The sequence below is a fragment of the Hibiscus syriacus genome, unplaced genomic scaffold (assembly GCF_006381635.1).
Source record: "Hibiscus syriacus cultivar Baekdansim isolate YM2019G1 unplaced genomic scaffold, ASM638163v2 tig00111996_pilon, whole genome shotgun sequence".
Taxonomy (NCBI): Eukaryota; Viridiplantae; Streptophyta; class Magnoliopsida; order Malvales; family Malvaceae; genus Hibiscus; species Hibiscus syriacus.
The window spans coordinates 2,200,840-2,222,292 of record NW_024063233.1 but is presented as its reverse complement, the minus strand read 5'-3'; positions in this window follow the sequence as shown (position 1 = coordinate 2,222,292).

Sequence of the window (21,453 nt, the reverse complement as noted above, 5' to 3'; positions counted from 1 at the left end):
ATCTCTCCGCCCTGCAACTATAATGCATCCCATTATTGCATTTGTTGGCGTCGTAGTCAACGTTAAAGTGTTGATGACATTTGCTTAATCCAATCTTGTCCCATGTGGTTCACTACAAATATCTCTTGAAGATTTCAATAAGCCACATCTAATCCACGAGGACAATTTTCTTTCATTCTTAAATATGATTATCGGTATACTTGGTGCCTCCTACTTATGACATCAACTATTTAGGGGGGGAAAACTTGGAAAAAAAATAATAATCAGTATAACCATGTCATGTATATTTCCCGGGCTAGCACTCATTCTCAAATTCACACACATGTTGATACGACAAAATGTATAATTAATTTAAAAAAATCAATTATGCCTTTATTTTTTTAATTCAATTAGATACTTAAATTGGTAAAATAAATTAAGTAATTTTTTGGTCGATGTTTAATGTTATTTTGTTGGCGTGTCTTGATTTTGATGGTTAATTTTGATAATATTACAATAAAAAATGAATTTACGGAATGAAAAAATATTTTCATTAATTTTTTTAAAAGGCTTGAAGACCTAATTAATATTTTTTAATAATAAAATTCAAACTTTAAATATATTCCAAAAAATATTAAAATATCTAAAAACTTAAATAAATTATAATTATTTCAATTTTACCAAAAAAATAAAAATTTATGAAATTCAATAAAGTGTTATATACTTTTAGGATTGTTTAGAAAAGAGATGAGCGAATAGAGAAAAAGATAGATTTCAGAAAAGAAAATTAATTCCTAAGGTTTCATAATTCATTCCTCAGCAATACATGTTTTATTTGTTTACAATGCATTAGATTTCACAAGTGGCTTGTAATTTCTAAAAGCTTCAACGACTATGTATAGGTGGCTATTCTGGTTGGGCGTCATCTTCAAGTCATTCTCTAACAGTTATCAAATGTTTGCCTCCCTTCTCATTAAATTTCTATGTACTTCTCACGTGCCTTCTCTTTCATTATATAATTTTTAAAAATTCCCAAATTAACATTTCGAATCCCTAACTTTTCTTCAAAAAATCCCCAATCTCATCTCCCATCATTCTTCTTTTCTTCCAATCGTTCAATATCCCTCCCATGAAAAGAACCTTGTCCCCAAGGATCAAATGTTAGAAATTGACTTTTCAGGACTGTATAATCTTTTCAAGTATCACACGTCGTATTATGATTCTTCCATCGAATCAAAAGTTGAGTCACATGTGTATTTTCTCTATTAACGATTCTTGTATTCAAGATCATCTGAGGATATATATTTAATTGTCCATCATTCTCCATCGTAGGAGGTTCAATGAAAGGCACTATTGAATCCTTAATCTTCATCTTCAACAAATTGGCATGGAATACTAGATGAATGCGAGATGTATCTGGTAAGTCCAACATGTATGTGACTTTCCCTATTCGTTCCAAAACTTTATAAGGACCATAAAAGTTGGCTACTAATTTGATATGTTTTATGAGTGCAAGGGAGGTCTAGCAATAAGGATATAATTTGAGGTAAACTTCATCGTCCACAAGAAATTCTCTTTCAGTTCCGTGTTTTTCCTTCTTTTGCTTCATTCTATTATGGACTTGTTTGTAACTTATCCCTGATAATTTGTCATAATTGTTCACGTTCTCTTAGTATTTCATCAATACTAAGCACCTTTGATTTTGTTTGCCAAGCCATCATCAAGGATTTATAGTCATAGAAGGCTTGAAAAGTGATAGAGAAACGACGGCGGATGAATGATTGTTGCTCTTGTTGAAGAATCAAACCTATAGACTCGATGAAAAAAGTGAAAGAATTGAATGGAAGAAGAAGATGATGGAGTTGTGGAAGATTGATAATGTAGGGATTAGGGCTGCTGGAAAATCAAGAATAAAGATTAAGACAATAAAGACTAAGATAATAAAGATAAATAAAGACAAAGAAGATGAACATAAAATAAATAATTTATAAAGATAGAATGACTCAGTCAAATTAAGGTTTTTGGCCAAATTGTGGAGATGGTGGCATGGATGATATTGATAATGAAGATGGATATGATGGAAATATATTGATAACTGTCTTATCGAACACTCATTGTAACGCCTTAAATTATGTGTTAGTAGTTTTAGGGTTTACCCGAGAGATAAATAGACCTCGTAGAATTTATAATTTAATTCGTTGGGCTTAATTGAGTTGAAATCGTGCCCAATTAGTCATAAAAAGGAGATTTTAAAATGGTAGAAAGTTAAAAAAAAGGACCAAAAATACAATTACCCCATTTTAGATGATTGGAGCTTTTTATATATCTCATTTTATCTTATTCCTTTCATTTTCATTTCTCTACTTTTTCTCTTCATGCACCATAAACCAAGTGTAAGTCTTTTGAGCCATTTCTTACCTCTTTCAAACTTTATATTTTTGTTCTTAATCCATCCAAAAACTTGGATTTTAATAAATCAAAGCTTGGGTTCCTTGTTTGCAAGAGAAAAATGGGAGTTTTCATCCAAATCACAAATGAAATGAGTGTGTCTAAGCAAGAAGCTTCATTTTAGGATTCAAACATCAAGGTGATGTATTTCTAATCATTTGGAGTGTTAAGCCTTTCATAAGCATGATGAATTGTTGAGATTTTGGTAGTTGAGCCTTTTAGGGTTTTATACTTGATTCATGTTGTAGATGAGAAATTGTTGTAAAACATATGTTTTATGACACTTTAAGACCCTAAATAACTACCTACATCATTAACACATGTTTAAGAACCAAACTATCGACTTTAGAGTGATTTTTAGGTGTTTTCTGAGCCTAAATAAGACATTTTTTGGTTCAAATATCAATATTGGGATGAACAATATCAATACTGGATGAATTGGGGTAAATATTAGGGTTTCCATCAGGGGAGTATCGATATTATTAGGGGGATTATCAATATTACCCGTAGAATATCGATACTCAGGGTAACAATATCTATACTGAACCTCATTTTCATCTTTTGAATACATTTTTGGTATCGATACTCGTAGGGGTATCAATACTTGACCCTAGGGTATCGATACTTGTTGAGTTAATCGATCGATGGAATCGACCAAGAGGGGGGTGAATTGGAAATTAAAATTTTGGTGGAAGCATTTTGCAAAAAATTGAAAAGATTTGCACAGCGATTTAGAGTGGTTCGACTTTCTTAACCAAAGTCTACGTCCACTACCTTAGCTATCCACACTAAGGATTTTCCAACAAATTCACTAATTTGTTATTTCTTTTGAGGCCAAAGAGATAACCTTACAACTCCCTCAAGAATATACCCCAATTCTTGATAACACTCTTTCTCAAAGAGAATATTACAAATTTGCAAACTTAATGAAAAACCTCACAAGACAAATGTGTTTGCACAATTCTAGAACAAAGAAAAGAACACTCAAGAATAAATACAATTGAGTACAAGTAGTGTTCTTGAAAGCAAAATGAATATTGAATGAAAAAATAGGCTTGAAATGCTCAAACTTGAGGTTTGATGCTTTCTCTTTGATTCTCTCTTAATTCTTGATTCTTGTTGTTTCTTTTTTTTATCAATGGCTTCTAAGCTTGTTTAAATACTCCTTCAATTGATTCAGAACATTGGGGATGATTAGTTGAGTCAATAGAGCCTTTTAAGTGTGAAACCAATTAATAAAACAGTTGGGAGCGTCTGGTGCAACGATGCATAAGGCTACTGCATCGGTACACTATGTGTAAAATTTAAATATTTCGACCGTTGGACCCTTAGTGCATCGGTGCACTAAGAGTGCATCAATGCATGAAGTGCATTCGATGTTTCAAAATAGCCTGAGTGCATCGATGCATGGCTTGTGCATCGATACATCAAATGCATTCAATGTTTTCATAAAAACCTGAGTGCATCGATGCATGGTATGTGCATCGATGCATAGTTCAATTTATTCAATGGTGCATCGATGCATGGATTGGTGCATAGATGCATCAAATGCATTCAATGTTTTCATAAAAATCTGAGTGCATCGATGTTCAATTTATTCAATGGTGCATCGATGCACGGATTGAGATGGGTGTTACAGTGTAAGTTTGGATTTTAATTCAATCTAGATTCTGTTTTAATGTTTTAATTTTTGAATGTTAGAATTATATGTCTGAAGAATGATTAATCCCCGTATTATGGACTAACTTTGTATGATTATTTATATATTTATTTCCCATTTTAATTAATTGCTTCCTAAAATTGGGTGTTTATGCACTTGCTTCGCTGCATATTTGTTGGGATATTTAATTTCCTTAGCGTACTTTTTGTAAATTATATACATTTTGCTCTAATTTACTTCATACGCATTTCGGTCCCTATTTTTTTTATTTTGTTTCTTACATTTAACCCTTTCATTTGTCGTATGTGTTCCTTCCTTATTTTGTATATTTTTGATGTAGTCATAGAGTCGTAATTTTAGATTGAACCCTTTAGGCATAGATTCCAATTTGGTCATTAAACTTTTAATTTAGAAGGATTTTTATTTGGTCCTCGCTTATGCTTGAGGTTTCAAATTAATTATTCGAATTGCAATAATGATTAAAATTAATTAAAATTAATATTAGAGAGATTAGATTTCAAACTAGTCTTTTAATTTAGGGAAGAATCTTAGTCAGCCCTCGCCTAAATACTGAAGGGACCATCTCGATTATTCAATTAATAGTATATCTCCCGCAAGTATGCTCATAGGGTGACTACAGGTGATTCTCGAAATAGGTCGACATCCTTTTCAATATTGCTTCACGATTTCTAAAATAATGAGGCAATATTCGATTATTGGGAACAATAGCTGATCTCCAACATTCATGCTAGGGGGTGAATACTATCGGCCTCAATAAACGAATACTTTTTTCAACTCTGCATCTGTAATGATTTTTAATTTAAATAAAGTTCGAACTCAAAATTTCCTATTCTAAATATATAGTAATCAACTAGGTACCAATTTTTGGGCGCTTGTGTGGGTGCTAATCCTTCCCCACGCGTAACTGACTCCCAAACCTGATTTTTGGATTTTCGTAGACCCTATAACTTGGTATTTTGATAAAAATAAAATGTTTATTAAAAATACCTTATTTTTATGGTATCTCAATCCCACCTTAAATGATTGGTGGCAACTTCTCATATTTCAAATTATTTTCAAGGAAAAACCCCTAAGTCAGTACTGGTCCTTCCCCGTCCGGGAGAAAAACAGTTATGACACCATCAAGCTAAGCTTTAAGGATTCTGTTGTACTTGACTGATACAACTATACATGCATATCTAAGGGCCTAAAGGGTGCACAATAGTGACATCGCTAACCTACTCCTCGTAATTGTTCATGCCTCGCGTCCTAATTAGCCCCTAAAGTGCCTCTATAACACCCCGAAACCTGGGTTGGTAGATTCGGGCTAACTTGAGTTGGTTATTGAATAAATTCCTTAGCCTATGGAAGGCCTTGACCCAATTTGAGTGGAGTTAGGCTTGGGATTGAGCCCAATAGTTGGTAAAAAGAATGATTATGAGAGTTTACCAAAAGTAGAGTGACCAAAAGGGTAAATATACCATTTTTTAAAACAAAAGTTAAAAACAATTAAAGTAGATGATATCACGTATGTTCTTCCCCTTTTTTCACTCGCCTTTGTCTCTTTTTCGTCCTTCTTCATCCCTTCATCTTCATCCCTTCATCTTCCTCTTTTGATAGCTAAGAAAGGTGGAAACTTGATAGTCCATCATCTCTAATTGGGATTTTTAAAGGTAAGAATCATATCTCACTCAACTCAAGCTTCAATTCAAACTCTAAATCCCTTCTTTTCACCATGGAAAACCAAGAGTGGGTTTAGTGGGGGGTTTAGAAAACCATGGCAAACCAATTTGTTTTTGGGAGATTTCATCCCCAAGAAATGTTTTAGATTCCCCTCTAAGCTTATTAACAACTTTAGTAACATATATGCTTGATTCTTTTCTAGTGCAAGAAATTGGAGAAAGATCTAAGAATAAGGGGAAGGAAAAGCTTACTTTGGGTTGAGCTTTGGACCATTCCAATAGTTTAAAATCAAAGGTAAATCACTTCAGACTCAATTATACCATATGTAGGCCAATTAAATGTGTTTAGTAGGTTCCATGAGTTAATTAGCACTTTCATGGTAGAAATCAGAAATTTGTGTTTCCAGTGTGTTTATAGCCTTTTTATGATCCCTTTAATTATAAATAAGTCTTTAAAAATAATTGGGACCCTCAATAGGGATTTTAGAGTGGAAATATTGCATTTTTCGTGCCCCAATAGGGCATTTTCGAGTGAGGGTATCGGTACTAGAAGAACAATACCGATATTGTTCTTAAAACAAAGGGTAAATTCAACAGGGAGTATTAATGCCCATTCATGGAGTATCGATACTATATGGTCAGTGTCGATGCCCATGGGGTGGTATCGATATCGAGATTGCTTAGCAAACTATAGTAGGTAATTTTGGTACCGATACCTAAGGTGGAATCGATACCGGTGCCATTACACTCCATAGGAGTATCTATACTAAATCAATTATCAAACCATCAAAGCTAAAAATGGCATCGACACCCAGGGGTTAATATTGATACTTAGGGGTCAGTACCGATACTGATGGCTTAGTATCAGTACCCACGGACAGTTTTGGGTAGATAACCCAAGAAATTAAGGAGTATGTTCTAGGGGTCTCATTCATACCAGAATGTTACTAAATAAAACTATAAGTGAGAACGTTAAATTAACTCGGAACAGTTAGAAATAACAATAGATAGGATGAAATAAAATTAGCCTTGTTTGACACTTAGGACACAATCAGGAAACCTGAGTCACTTTAATAGATATAGTCGTACAATCGGATATCCCAGTCAGTGCCAATGCACTTATCGCCAGTTGGGCGCAGATCCCCAAGTTTTGACAGAGTTAGTTGGTCGAGTGTGTGTTTCTGATGTAGATTCTAAATCTCACCCAGAGTACCTTCGGGTATTTAGGCATACTAGAGGGGTGCGTGAGCTCCAAGATGCTGAATCCCTCAGTCGAACCATGATTTCTGCCACAGTATAGTAGATCAATATCTTTTATGCCCTTATACCTATGCCACCAGCTAGCATATTTAATGAATGCAAGTAGTATAGTATAGTTTTTAGTCAGACACTGAGCTCGTAACCTCAACGTTCGGAATGTGTTTTTGTGCGTAGGTTAGGAGACTGTTCGTGGGGAGTTATCGTCATTAGGCATTCTACTGCAACAGACCAAAGCAGCTGAGTATTTCAGAGTTGTCTTGAGTCACTTTTAGAGGGCATGTACTATTATGGACCCTTGTATATTCAGTCACAACTCTTGATTTAACTCAGTATTGTATTATTTTGGATACTTTGAGAGCTCCCCCGTACTTGTAAACTCAGTTATTTTTTATTTTCATTATTATTACCATGGGCGATTTTATTGGTTATTGACATTCAGTTATTTTAAAAGAAATTTTTTAAGTTAGCCACTTAGGTGGTCTCATGTGACATCATGATCCAGTGATCTTTAAGTCAAACTAGATTAGGGTGTTATAGCCTCACGCACTAACAATACCCTACTAGGGCAACTAAGGTAGTTTGTCTACACCCTAACATATCTCGACACACTAAAGTGAGGTCAACCCTTCAATAGTTGTTATCTTACGCGGTCTCTCATCTAGAACGTTATACGAAGGTTTATTAGTATGTAATTGTTGTTAATTATTAAACTATTCTATTTTGGTCGTTCGTCATTTAAGGACTTTTAGTCATTTCTATCTCTAGAGAAGTCTCTACGCATTTCATGTGTTCACGACGATTACTATGTTGGTTGCTCGTTGTCTGTAAGACTAGCTGGCCCAATATTTGGCTCAAAGGTTCAATATTGAGTAGCGACTCTTTAATTGCTCCTACTAATCTTTTATGACCATCACTCACTATCATTCTTGCAGTACATGATTTGGCTATTTCATAATCTGATTATTTGGTCATACTTCTTATCGGTACACTCTCTACAATGATCATTTATTCATAGATATTTGCTATCTGTTCAACCAAAAATACTTGGATGTGTTATGCATGTTATGGTTGCTATGGTTGTAACCTACTCCTAAGAGTGTCTCTAGGCTCTTTTGGCCATTTACATCCCCCACGGACTATGTTCTACCATTATGGACCATCCTTAGCTCTTACAGACCTTAAATGGGTCGAATCTGATCATCCAGGATGGGTTGTATCCATACTATACTTATAGTATCGATATTATAGGGTCAAGTATTGATACACCTATGAGTATCAGTACCAAAAATATCATTGATGCCCTGAACAATAGCCCAATATCAATACCAGACACCCTCAATATAGATACTATAAGGGTAGTATCAATACTTTCCCCAACAGTATCTATACTCTTAATGAAATCCCTAATTTCCCCATAATTCATTCAGTATTGATATTGTTCATCTCAATATCAATTCTCAAACCCTAAAATGCATTATTTAGGCTCAAAAACACTTAAAATCACTTTAAAGTCCATAGTTTGGTTCTTAAACATGTTTCAAAGTTATGGAAAGTTATTTAGGGTCTTAAGGTATCTTAAAAACACTTTCTTTATATCTAAAACATCATTGAATCATGAAATCATGAATATACCCTGAAAAACTCAAATAATCAAAGCCTAGCAAATCATCATGTTTAAGGAAGACTTTACAGCAAAAAGGATTAGAAATACACTACCTTGAAGTTTGAATCTCGAAATGAAGGTCCTTTCTTGACCACACTCACTTCTCTAAAGATTTAATTGATTTTCCACTTTTATCTCTAGCCAAAAAAGGTGCAAGGATTTCTTAGCATACCAAGGGTTGTAGGATGTGTTTGAAACATACTAGAAGTCTAAAGGAGTAGGAAAAGATGTTCTTACCAACACTTAGAGCTATGGATACTTGGAGAAGGAAAGAAGAAGATAAATGAATAATATGACGAGGAAAATACGACACCCCACGTCCAAAATGATATAAATCCCTAAAATTTAGCTTCAATTTCCATCAATAAACTAATTACTCTTTTGGTCCTTCACGTTTTGTCTATTAAATAATAAACCAATTAACAACAACTTAAATTTCTTACCTCTCAGTTTACCCAAAAGTTGTGTTATAACAATGAAAATTAATCAACTAGCCATCCTAATCACAATGAAGAGGCAAACCAGAGTTTGAAGATCTCTCTCACAAAGAACTTGAAAAGAACTTAATGACAAGAAGCTTCGAAGGCACAAGTAATCAACACTTGCAAAGATAAACTCTTAATTTATTGTATTCAATAAAAGATTTCTTTACAAACTTGAATGAAGCCTCCTTTATAGAGGATAGGAGTTCTAAAAGCCTTAAATAGCTAATGAATAATTAATGATAAACTAAACATATTCTAATTCTAATACAAATAAATAATAAATAATAATAAACTAAGAATTATATTTTAATGCAATATTAATTCCTAATAAAATAATAAATATAATCCTAAAATATAATGCATCATCCTATATTACAAATAATCAATAAAAATATAAAAAATACGTAATATTTACAAAATCTCGTTTTAATCCTATATAGAAATTTTTACGTGCGCTATATTCACTAAAATAAGTGGATCTTTAGTTCTTGATATGGGATTGATGTTATTCAAGAACCATTAGAAAGATAAGAGATAGTTCGTCATAAATCCAGAAGATATGTCGACCAAATAACATGGGGATCTCAATCAAAAAGTAGTCACAAATCTTCTGATCTTCTATTATTCTTTTCCAAGGCTTGGTCGTTTGGATCAATTGGAAGCGTTAGTCCATTTTCCTTTGATGTGATTCTAGTGGTGCTTGTTTCATCATCCCTCTCTAAGAAAAGATTCAACATCGATCAAAGGGAGAAACATTAGGATATTTGAAAAATCCGTTCGTATTGTACTTGTTGAATATATAGGCTTTGAATCTTCGAGACTTCTTTCTTCTAATAGTTTCGAGTGTAAAAATTAGTCCAAAGAAGAAAATGTTATCATCATTATAGACTCTGTTGCATGTATCATTGCCCCTCTTCTCAAAAAGATTCGTCAAAGACGTGATAATTCAAGAAAAAGAGAATTAGATGTGTTGAATGACAAGCTTGTAAAACACTTACCCCGATCAACGTGATGTGTATTTATGCACTTTAGTAGAGGCTTCTTCCTTGTTGAAATTGATCTCTTGTTGTCTTGAAATCCTCTTTTGCACACAAGTCTTGTAACATGGTGTTTGTGTTGAAATTCAACATGATGTTGGCCACTGCTATCTTTGTATATGACTGATTCATATGTTTTCTTTATGGTTTCACTTGTGTGTGGAGAGAAGAAGTGTTTAAAATTCATGTCAAGTGGTTGGTGAAAGTAATCAATGAAGTCTTCTAAGTGCGATTTAGGAACTAGTAATTCTTGTGAGGAGCATTGTGAAATGTTGAACGTGTTTAATTGAAAAGAAAATTCATCTTGATCTTTTATGGTTTCACTTGTGTGTGGAGAGAAGAAGTGTTTTAAAATTCATGTCAAGTGTGGGTGAAAGTAATCAATGAAGTCTTCTAAGTGCGATTTAGGAACTAGTAATTCTTGTGAGGAGCATTGTGAAATGTTGAACGTGTTTAATTGAAAAGAAAATTCATCTTGATCTTTTAACCACTTAAAGGGTTTTAACAGTCTTACACTGAAAAAAGGAAAATAAGTAGGTTAGAATACCATATAAATGAGTAATAACATACTTACCTTTTAACTCTTGTAAATTTTGATTCATCACTAATATGGCAAAATGATTAAGGATTTCTGGTGGTAATTTATCAGGTGGGTTGCCTAACACCATTCAGCAACTACATAAAAGGTAAACAAACATACTAGGCAAGGTAGTGTTATTGTCAAAAATAAAAACTAGTGGTTGTCTAAAGTGGACAAGAATGCAAGGTTGTTTGTGAAGAAGGTTCTCTCTCAATTCTTTTGTTCTTACATATGTATTTTCAACCACTCTCTTCTTCTCATAATTAGGTTCACTCACCTCCCATGGGTAATGTTCTTGGATTTTATGGGTTGTGACCTCTTTTTGTTTTTGCCACTTTTTAATTGTCATTTTCTTTTTGTGTTTTCCTTACCTCCTCGCAAATTCTCATTTGATCTTTCAAGATTTCTATTGGTGGCATTGGCCGAAGACTGTAAGGCTTACCGTCTAAGTTAAAAGTGCATTTTTTTGCCTTACCATAATAGGTAGAATCATTGTCGTAAATCCATGGTCTTCCCAGAAGAATGTGAGATGCTTGCATCGAAAGTACATCACACCAAATTGCGCTACAGTACTTGCCTATATATAAGTTGACTTGGCATTGTTTTTTGACTTTTATCTCTAAACCTATATTAATCCATTGTGGACAATATGGTTTTGGATGTTGTTGACAAGGTAAGTTGAGTGCCTTTACCCAGTAGCTACTTACCATGTTTGTACAACTTCTGTTATCAATGATTATGGAGCAAGATTTACCTTGTATAAAACACCGAGAATGGAACAAGTTTGTTCTTTGAATATCAGCATCTTCCATATCTTTTGTGTTTAAAGCTCAATGTATAACCATACAACTAGGTCTGAAAAATTGTGATGGTTCAAACAACCCGAAAATTCACAATACTCAACGTAACATGTAATATGAAAAACGAAAAATCAAAGAAAATAAGAAATCTCACAAGTCATTCCAAAAAACAAATACTCTGAGAGGAAAGTATGTCGATATTTTAATATTTAAAACTCTTTCTCTAAAATTCTTTTCAATGTTTGTATCGGAGTTCAACCACCAACAAAGATGAGAAAATTACTTAAAGTTATAAGAGGTCAAACAAAGGTAAGAGACCAAGAGAACTAGAAGAAAGGAAGAAGAAGTAGGCAAACTCTTTTAATCCTAGTAACACAAAGAGGAGATCATGTTAGATGATGTAGAGGAGCAAAGAAAAGGTAAGACAAAAGAACATAAGGCAATAAGAATCAAAGAAAGATTTGGAAAAACCTAAACCCAGAAAAAAAAACCCGAATCACTGCATCAACTTGAGCAACGTTTTTGAGGGGGTTTTCAATCTCCAAATATTTTAATTTTTTTTAATGTCCCTCAATGGATTTAGTTTAAATATAAAAAAATAGCACAAAATTGTCTTTGTAGAATTCTCTAGAAATTCTTCAATGACAAGTCCTTAAATATGCCGATTAAACACTTGATCAACTCGAGAAATGTTTACAAAGGGGTTTATGATCTCCAAAAATTCTAAAATGCTTTTTTTGGATGTCCTCCAATAGATTTATAATCAATATAAAACATTTTAGCACCAAATTATCTCTCAAAAATTCTATAAAATTTTGTCAAGGAATAGCACTCAGATCTGCCGAACAATCTTAAACGATGGATTAGAGGGGTACATTGATGTCCAATTGATCTGGATTTTGGACTGTAGATCTATATTAGGATAAAAAATGTTCCTAGAAAATAATTAGCCTAAAATTCACAATTACTGGATTTTTTAGTTTTTGAGTTTTTTTTGCCTTTTTTTTTATTTTTTATTTTATTTTCAATAGAAATAGAAAAATAATATGAAGAAATTAAAACTAAACAAAAATAATGTAAAAAGAACCTAAAAACGAGGAATCTTCGTGAACTAGCTCCATTGGGGTACCTTAATGAGGTAGTCATTCAAGGAGAAACAAATTCACTTGATTCTTTCCAAGAATTCCAAATATGATACCAATTCCAAGTCGTGTGTCGGGTAATTTCTTTCATAAGTTTTCAACTGCCTTGAGGCATATGCCATGACTTTTTCATCTTGTATGAGCACACATCCCAACCCATTATGAGATCATCACTAAATACTACATAGTCTTTACCCGACTTGGGTTGTACGAGCAATGGGGCCTTTGTTACTATTCTTTTCAACATTTCAAAACTTTATTGGCATTTCTTCATCCTATCAAAAGGAACATCTTTTCGTAACAACTTAGTTAGTGGAAAAGCTAACATTGAGTAGTTCTTCATGAATCATCTATAATAACTAGCAAGCCTCAAGAAACTTCAAACTTCATAAATATTCTATCGGGGTTACCAATCCACTATAGCTTGGATCTTTTTAGGATCTACTCTTATGCATTCTGCGGAGACTATATGACTAAGGAAAGCAATCTCAGCTAACCAAAATTCACACTTGGACAATTTGGCATACAACTTCTTTTCTCGAAGTGTCTGAAGAACAACTCGAAGATGATCATCATCTTCTTCTCTTGACTTGGAATACACCAAAATATCATCTATAAATACTACCACGAATTAATCAAAATAAGGTTGGAATACTTGGTTCATCAAGTCCATAAATGATGCAGGAGTATTAGTCAATCCAAATGGCATCACCACAAACTCGTAGTGTCCATACCGAGTCTGAAAAGCTATCTTTGAAATATCATTATTTTTTTTCTTTAATTGGTGGTACCCAATCTCAGGTCTATCTTAAAGAACATTGATGTTCCTTTCAATTGATCGAATAGATCATCAATCCTTGGAAGAGGATACTTTTTCTTTATCTTTACTTTATTTATCTAACGGTAGTCGATGCATAATCGCATAAACCTGTCCTTCTTTTTCACAAACAACATATGTGCTCCCCAAGGAGAAACACTGGGTCTTACAAATCTCTTATCGAGTAGCTCTTGCAATTGGGCTTTTTATTCTTTTAACTCCGTTGGATCCATTCGATATGGAGCCATGGAAATAGGTTCGATACCCAAGTAAACCTTAATCCTAAATCCCACTTCGCGATCTGAAGGTAATCCCTGTAACTCCTCGGGAAAAACATCTGAAAACTCCCTAATCGTGGCGATATCATCTACTCTCACTTCTGATACTCGAGTGTCTATCACATTAGCTAGGAAAGCTATACACCCTTTTGACATAATTTTTCTTGCAGTCATGGCTGATATCACATTTGATGGTGATTTCTCTTTTTCGCTGATCACTACGATTTTTTAACCATCCACATCTTTTAGAAATAATCGCTTCTTGCGAAAATCAACCCATCCATGATGTGGAGACAAAAAATCCATGCCCAAAATGATTTCAAACTCATCGAAAGGTAACTCCATTAAGTTTGTTGAAAACATAATCTTTTCAATCTTTATCGGGCATTATCTATATACCATTATCTATATACTCGAGTTACTCTCGCATTGTGACCCATAGGGCTATCATCTCACTATCAATTGGTTCTAAAGTAATTCCTCTAGCTCTAACCAACTTTGTACTAATGTATGAGTGTGTAGAACCAGGGTCAACTAAAACAAATACAGGCTCACCAAAAAGATGGAATGTACCTGTTATGATCTTTGGGTCATCCCGATCCTCATTGGTCTTAATGTTGTAAATTCTGGCGACTCCCCGAGTCTCTTTTCACTGTATTGATTCATATTGTCCCTTGGATCTACGTCTTCTTCTTCTTCTATTAGAGACTGCCACGGAACTTTCAGATTGTGCCGAATTGTCCCCAGATTTCTTAGGATAGTTTTGGGGAAAGTGACCAGTATCACCACATTGGAAACAAGCTCCACTGAGAAGTTTGCATACTCCATGGTGCAATTTACCACATGTGTGACATGAAGTTCTTTCTCCAAGTACTCTACCCAAGCTAATAGCAAAATACAAGGATTATTTAGTTCTCTGCGAAGCTACAACATAAACATCTCTATCAGTATATCAGGAACTCAGGCCCTTGCCTCTCCTAGCATGATGGGGAATGGAAAGAGTACCAACTCTTTTCCCCGTCTGCATACTCTGCTCCGCTGCCAGGGTCTCCTCTTGAGCTCTTTCAATAGCCTTGGCTCGGTTTATAACTTCTTGCAAACTAGGCAAGTTCAAAGCCAGCATCATCTCTTTCAACTTTGGCCTCAAACCTTCTATGAACCAATCACGTCAAGCCTTGTAATTGGGAACTACCTCAGTAGCAAAATGGCTCAACTTAGTGTATTCCACCTCGTACTCATGTACGACTCACTCACCTTATTTCAAATTAAGGAATTTCAGCAGTATCGCCCGTCTGAACTGCTCACCAACATACTTGTTCTTAAATTCGTCCAGGAAGAACAGTTAGGTCACTTGTTCCGGTGGTGAATACATTGTAGTATTTGACCACCATACTTGAGCTGATCCCTGAAATAAAGATACAACTCCACCCAGTTTTTCAGAATTTGAATAGTGAAAACTTTCAAGCATTATTATAACATCATTTAGTCATAAGTCAGCCTCCATAGGACCCCCTTCCTCTTCTCCCTGAAACTCTAGAGCTCCCAAACTCTTCAGCTCTTTTCAGCTCGATTTTTACCAAATTTTCATTTAAATCTCTTACTTTTACCTCAAACAATACCCTTAAACTTAACATCACTTAACCCAACTAACTTTGCTCCATTTAGTTTCTTATAACATATAAATTAACCAAATAACATCTCAAACTAAGAATCATACTACTTTTTCTAACATGTTTTTAATCACATCCAATGCTTCTAATCTCTTATTTACTTATTTCACAAGTAAAATATACTTGTAAATCCCAATAAAAACTCATATTTCAATATGTCATTCAAAAACTCATTTTCTTAAATCTTATATAAATCCTCTATCTCTTAGTTTTAATCCTCTCTAACCCTTCCCTAAGCTTCCACATCAATTAAGGTTTCAAAACCAAACCAAAAACTAAAGGAAAAACTAGTTAAATGAAGTCTTACCTTTGAATATGAGGAAAGCACGGTCACGGGAAAGAAGAAGAAGAGAATATAGCTTAGTGTATTTTTTCAACTTTCCCCTTTTCCCATTTTCTTTAATACCCTAATTAAAAATGAATTTTAAATACATTTCTCTCTGAAGTACAAAAATACCTCTTTCATTCTTCCATTCTTACTACTTGGTCTTAAACAAAATTTCTAAATCCTTTTCTTATACTTTACCATTTATTTAATTTAATCCTCCAAATTTTTAAATCCTTTTAATATAGTCATTGACCTGGTATTTGGGGTATTACAGTCATACTTAAACTCATAAATGAATTTTCCTAATTTGCATATCATTAATTTTGTATCATTAGATACAATTTTCTAACTGCATCGTATAAAATATTTCATCAATGTTACCATTGATAAACACAATTTTGAAATCTTATGTAACTCAAAATCAAATATGAGCAACAAGTATCATTATTATCCTGAAATAGTCTTTCAATTAAACCAAAGAGAAAGTTTACAAAATTAATGTCTTTTTCTAAGTATATCCTTTGTATACAAGTTATGCCTTATACTTGTCAACATCATCGTTTGGATCTATCTTTGATTATAAAATATCCATTTATAATCAATCAGCTTTGCACATTTAGGTAATGGGATAAGTCCTCAAACTTTATTATCTTGTATAGAATTTATACTCTTCTTACATGGCATTAAACCACTTTTAAGAGTCATAACTTTTATGACATGACAAAAGTTGATTAGATCATCTTTTATCATCCTATTGTTATCCTTATTTCTTGTAGAAACATAATAATCTAAAATAATATTTCTCTTATCTCGTGGACCTTCCTAATGATATGTTTTCTTTGAGGTTGTTGAGTTTGTTCTTCCGTAACAGTTTCTCATCTTAAATGGAGAGTTATCCCAAAATAATCTTGTTGAGATTTTTAGATTCACTTTTTGATTAATGACATATATGAACACATGGATGTCATCAAAATGGACAATATAAAATGAGTTATAATCAAATATCTCCTTAAAATTAATTCTTTAAACCTTATTTCTCCCTCCAAGCTCAACACCCTAAAAGATAGTGTTATAGATCTCACCTTAAAATATTTTTAGTTATGAGATCGTAAAACTTATAACCCTAAACCGCTCAAAGTAACCAAAGTAGTTGCTTATTGTTTTAGAATTTAATTTCTCCTCACATTTCCCAACTTAACTTAAAAGAGAACAACCCTTTGTAATGTATTGTTCTCTTTTAAGTTGGACCCTTAATAACTACATTCTATTTTTTTTTTGCTCTTATCATTATATGCACTTTTCAAGTGAGTACATTTAGACTTATTATATTTCAACCTTTCTTCTTCTTGCACACAATGAAAAATGAGCTCATTTAGAGTTTATTTATCCATTTGTGTTGATTGAACTTTATATGAAGTGATACTGAAATCACAAGAACAATTAATTCTTTAGAAAAACTCGATCTTAAGTGTCTTAAGTCTTGAAGCAATATGAAACATATTTGTTGAAATATGTTTCGATATAACAAATTTAAAGGAAAAATGATTTTGGACTTGAATTGAATTTATTCAAAGTTTTCAAAAGGTTTCAAAAATAATTCAAGTTCATTAAAATCGAATTTGAGTAAGAAAAACCAGATTGCACAGAGAGAACAGATTCCCCCCCAGGGGGTATCGATTCCCCGGGTACAGATTCCCCCTACATGGTTTGGCTCCGAGAAATAACAGATTACTTGGAGGGAACCGATTCCCCCTTGAGGGTACCGATTCCCTCATTGTTCATCAGCCCAACGGTCATAATATTTGAATATTATGAAGGGGTATTGATTCCCTATGAAGGGGTACCGATTCCCCCCATTATGGGCAGCCTATTTTTGTAGAAAAATCATTCCCAAACGGCTCTAAAACATCCCCAACGGCTAGATATTACTTCAAACACATTCCAAGCTATAAATACAAGCTAAGGACACTTGAAGAAAGAAGAGAACAACTATCCAAGCAATCAAACACAAGAGAAGAGTTTTTCATTCTTATTTCATCTTTCTCTTGTATATATTTTGTTCTTCTGAGCTCAATCTTGTAAACACCTACCTTAGAGAGGTTTTCTTGTTTACATTTATTATCCTTTTGTAAAGGGGAAAAGTTCTAGCTAATCCCGTGTAAAAGCTAGGGAAAGGTTCTAGTTTAGCCCTGAAAAACTAGGGAGTTTGTAAGGTTACTCTTTATCCTCAAAAGAAAGAACAAATTAGTGAATTTGTTGGAAAATCCTTGGTGAGGAGCTAAGGTAGTGGACATAGACTTTGATTGAGAAAGTCGAACCACTATAAATCGCTGTGCAATTCTCTATCTTTCAAATCTCCTTACTCCCTAAACACAAAACCGTTCCGACCCCTCTTTGCAAACCGTTTCGGTTGTCGATTCGAGCTTCTGAAAATCCTAACAACTAACATCAGAGCCTAACTCGTTAAGAAGGTTTAACCACCTTGAGACGATTCTAGAAGAAGCTCTACCAATTCCTGACGCAATCGACAAAGAAATGACTTTTTCCTTCGGTGCTTATTATCTTAAAGAATATCCTATTATGGATTCACAACCGGTCAACAAGCCACCCTTCTTCAATGGAGCAAATTATGCACATTGGAAGAATAAGATGATGTACTTCATTCAATCATACAATCTAGGAGCTTGGTACTCAATCATGGACGGTTACTCATCTCCATTCGACAAGTACAACGATTGGAGTAGAGAATAGCAGAAAAAATTTCAGCTTAATTCTAAGGCTATACATATTCTATTTTGTGCTTTAGGCCCAAATGAATATGGAAGATTCTCATCTTGTTCCAGTGCCAAAGAGATTTGGGATAAGCTCCAAGTCACTCATGAAGGAACTGACGAAGTGAGGGAATCAAAGAAAAGTCTTCTCAACCATAACTACGAGAACTTCAAGATGAAACCCGATGAAGACATCAAAGCTATGACGGATAGATTTTCTGTGATTGTCAACGGTCTCAAGGGATATGGAGAAGTAATACCTAATGAGAAGCTTGTGAGGAAGATGATCTACTCTCTTTCGAAGGAGTGCCAATCGAAGAAGACGACCATTATCGAAGAAAGAAAGCTAAAGTCTCACACTCTCGACGAGCTAATTGGTTCCCTTCTCACTCATGAGATGATGGTGAAGGAAGATGAAGAAAGGGAAGAGAATAAAAACAAGAAAAAGAAGAAGGAGGAGGTAGGCATTGCCTTCAAATCCACCATTGAAAGCTATCAAGATTCAAGTGATGAGGTGGATGAAGATGATGATGAACAAGAAGAAGAGATGGTCAAGCTCTTGAAGAAACTCAAGAGATTCATGATTTCCAAGGAAGTGAAACATGAATCAACCAAAAAGAAGAGTCCCCCGATATGTTTCAATTGTCAAAGAAAGGGGCATGTCAAGTATGAATGTCCTCTTCTAAAGAAAAAGGGGAAAAAGACATTTGTTGCATCTTGGAGTGATGAAGATGATTCCAATGAAGAAGATGAAGTAGTCAACCTAAGCCTCATGGCCACTCAAGAAGAATTCGAGGTATCTTCTAACTCAAATGAATTTAATTCATTTAATTTTGATGAGTTACAAGATGCTTATAATAGGTTGTATTTGGGATTTGAGACCATGAATTCCAAATATACGAAATTAATTTCAAAACTCAAAAATAAAGTTAATTTGATTTTGAAAGAAAAAGTTGATTTTGAAAATCAAAATGAAATTTTGAAAAATGATTTAGAGCTTTCAAAAATCAAAATAAATGATTTAGAAAAGAAAAATTTTGAGTTAGAAGTTAAGCTTGAAGGCTTAACAAAAGAAAAAGAATTAATTTCTAAAAATAACCTATTATGTTTAAAAATGGCAAAATGCTCACATTGTCATTTTTATGGTCATTTGGAACATACTTGTCATTTAAAGAAAGAAAAACATTTTAAAATTAGACAAGTATGGGTTCCTAAGGGAACAAGGGGCATTGAAACTAATGTCCAAGGATCCAAAGCAATTTGGACACCAAAATCGAAATGAATGTCTCTTGTAGGTGTGTGGGAGCAATGGTGATGAAGATGATGATATTCAAGATGCTCTAGCCACACATGAAAAAGGAATGGGTAACCTCTAAGCTTAATGCTTTTAATTTTGGTTATTTGGTTGCTCATTTAATTTTAAGCATGCATGAGTTTTGATTTTAAATAATTATGTATTATTTTTAATCTCATGTATGTTAAAGGAAATTATGATGAACATTTTAATGTCTTAATAATTTTCAGAATTTTTAGTTCATCATAATAAATTTTGGTCAAAATTGGTTTTAAATGCAAATGATATCTCTCTAACAATTGATATTAACTTTTCAAATGTTTTGAATTTACAAATTTTAAATTTTTGACCTAAATTTAAATGATTATGCATATGGTTTAAATCAAAATGATATTTCTCTAACAATTGATATCAAAATTTTCAAAATGCATAACATTTTTTGGAACTTTATGCAAATGCACTTAATTTTAAACAATTGGTATTAATATCAAATTTCAACAATTGGTATTGCATAAAGTATTTTAGACTTGGATATATTGAATTTCATGTGCTACTAACATGTTTGTTATTCTTTGTTGAAATTCAATTTTGTTTAAGTGTCAAGTTCTTAAAGCTAAATTTTATTTGGAATGCATTTATTGAGGGGGAGTTTTTGATTTTTCAAATAAATTTTTAAATGTCAAATTTACCACTTACTCTCCAATGTTATTTTAGAACTTTAAAAGATTGAATTATTTTTGATATAACAAAAAGGGGGAGAAGTTTGGTTGTTTTAAAAATTCAATTTCTTAATGAAAAAGGGGGAGCTTAACATTTTCATATATTTTTTCAATAATTGGTATCTTTTTCATTAAACATTTTATTAAAGGGGAGTTTTGCCAAAAACAATTTTTCAAATGTTTTGTTATATCAAAAAGAGGGAGATTGTTGAAATATGTTTCGATATAACAATTTTAAAGGCAAAATGTTTTTGGACTTGAATTGAATTTATTCAAAGTTTTTAAAAGGTTTCAAAAAACCGATTCCCTCACTGTTCATCAGCCCAACGGTCATAATATTTGAATATTATGAAGGGTATCGATTCCCTATGAAGGGGTACCGATTCCCCCATTATGGGCAGCCTATTTTTGTAGAAAAATCATTCCCAAACGGCTCCAAAACATCCCCAACGGCTAGATATGACTTCAAACACATTCCAAGCTATAAATACAAGCTAAGGACACTTGAAGAAAGAAGAGAACAACTATCCAAGCAATCAAACACAAGAGAAGGGTTTTTCATTCTTATTTCATCTTTCTCTTGTATATATTTTGTTCTTGTGAGCTCAATCTTGTAAACACCTACCTTAGAGAGGTTTTCTTGTTTACATTTCTTATCCTTTTGTAAAGGGGAAAGGTTCTAGCTAATCCCGTGTAAAAGCTAGGGAAAGATTCTAGTTTAGCCCAGAAAAATTAGGGAGTTTGTAAGGTTACTCTTTATCCTCAAAAGAAAGAACAAATTAGTGAATTTGTTGGAAAATCCTTGGTGAGGAGCTAAGGTAGTGGACGTAGACTTTGATT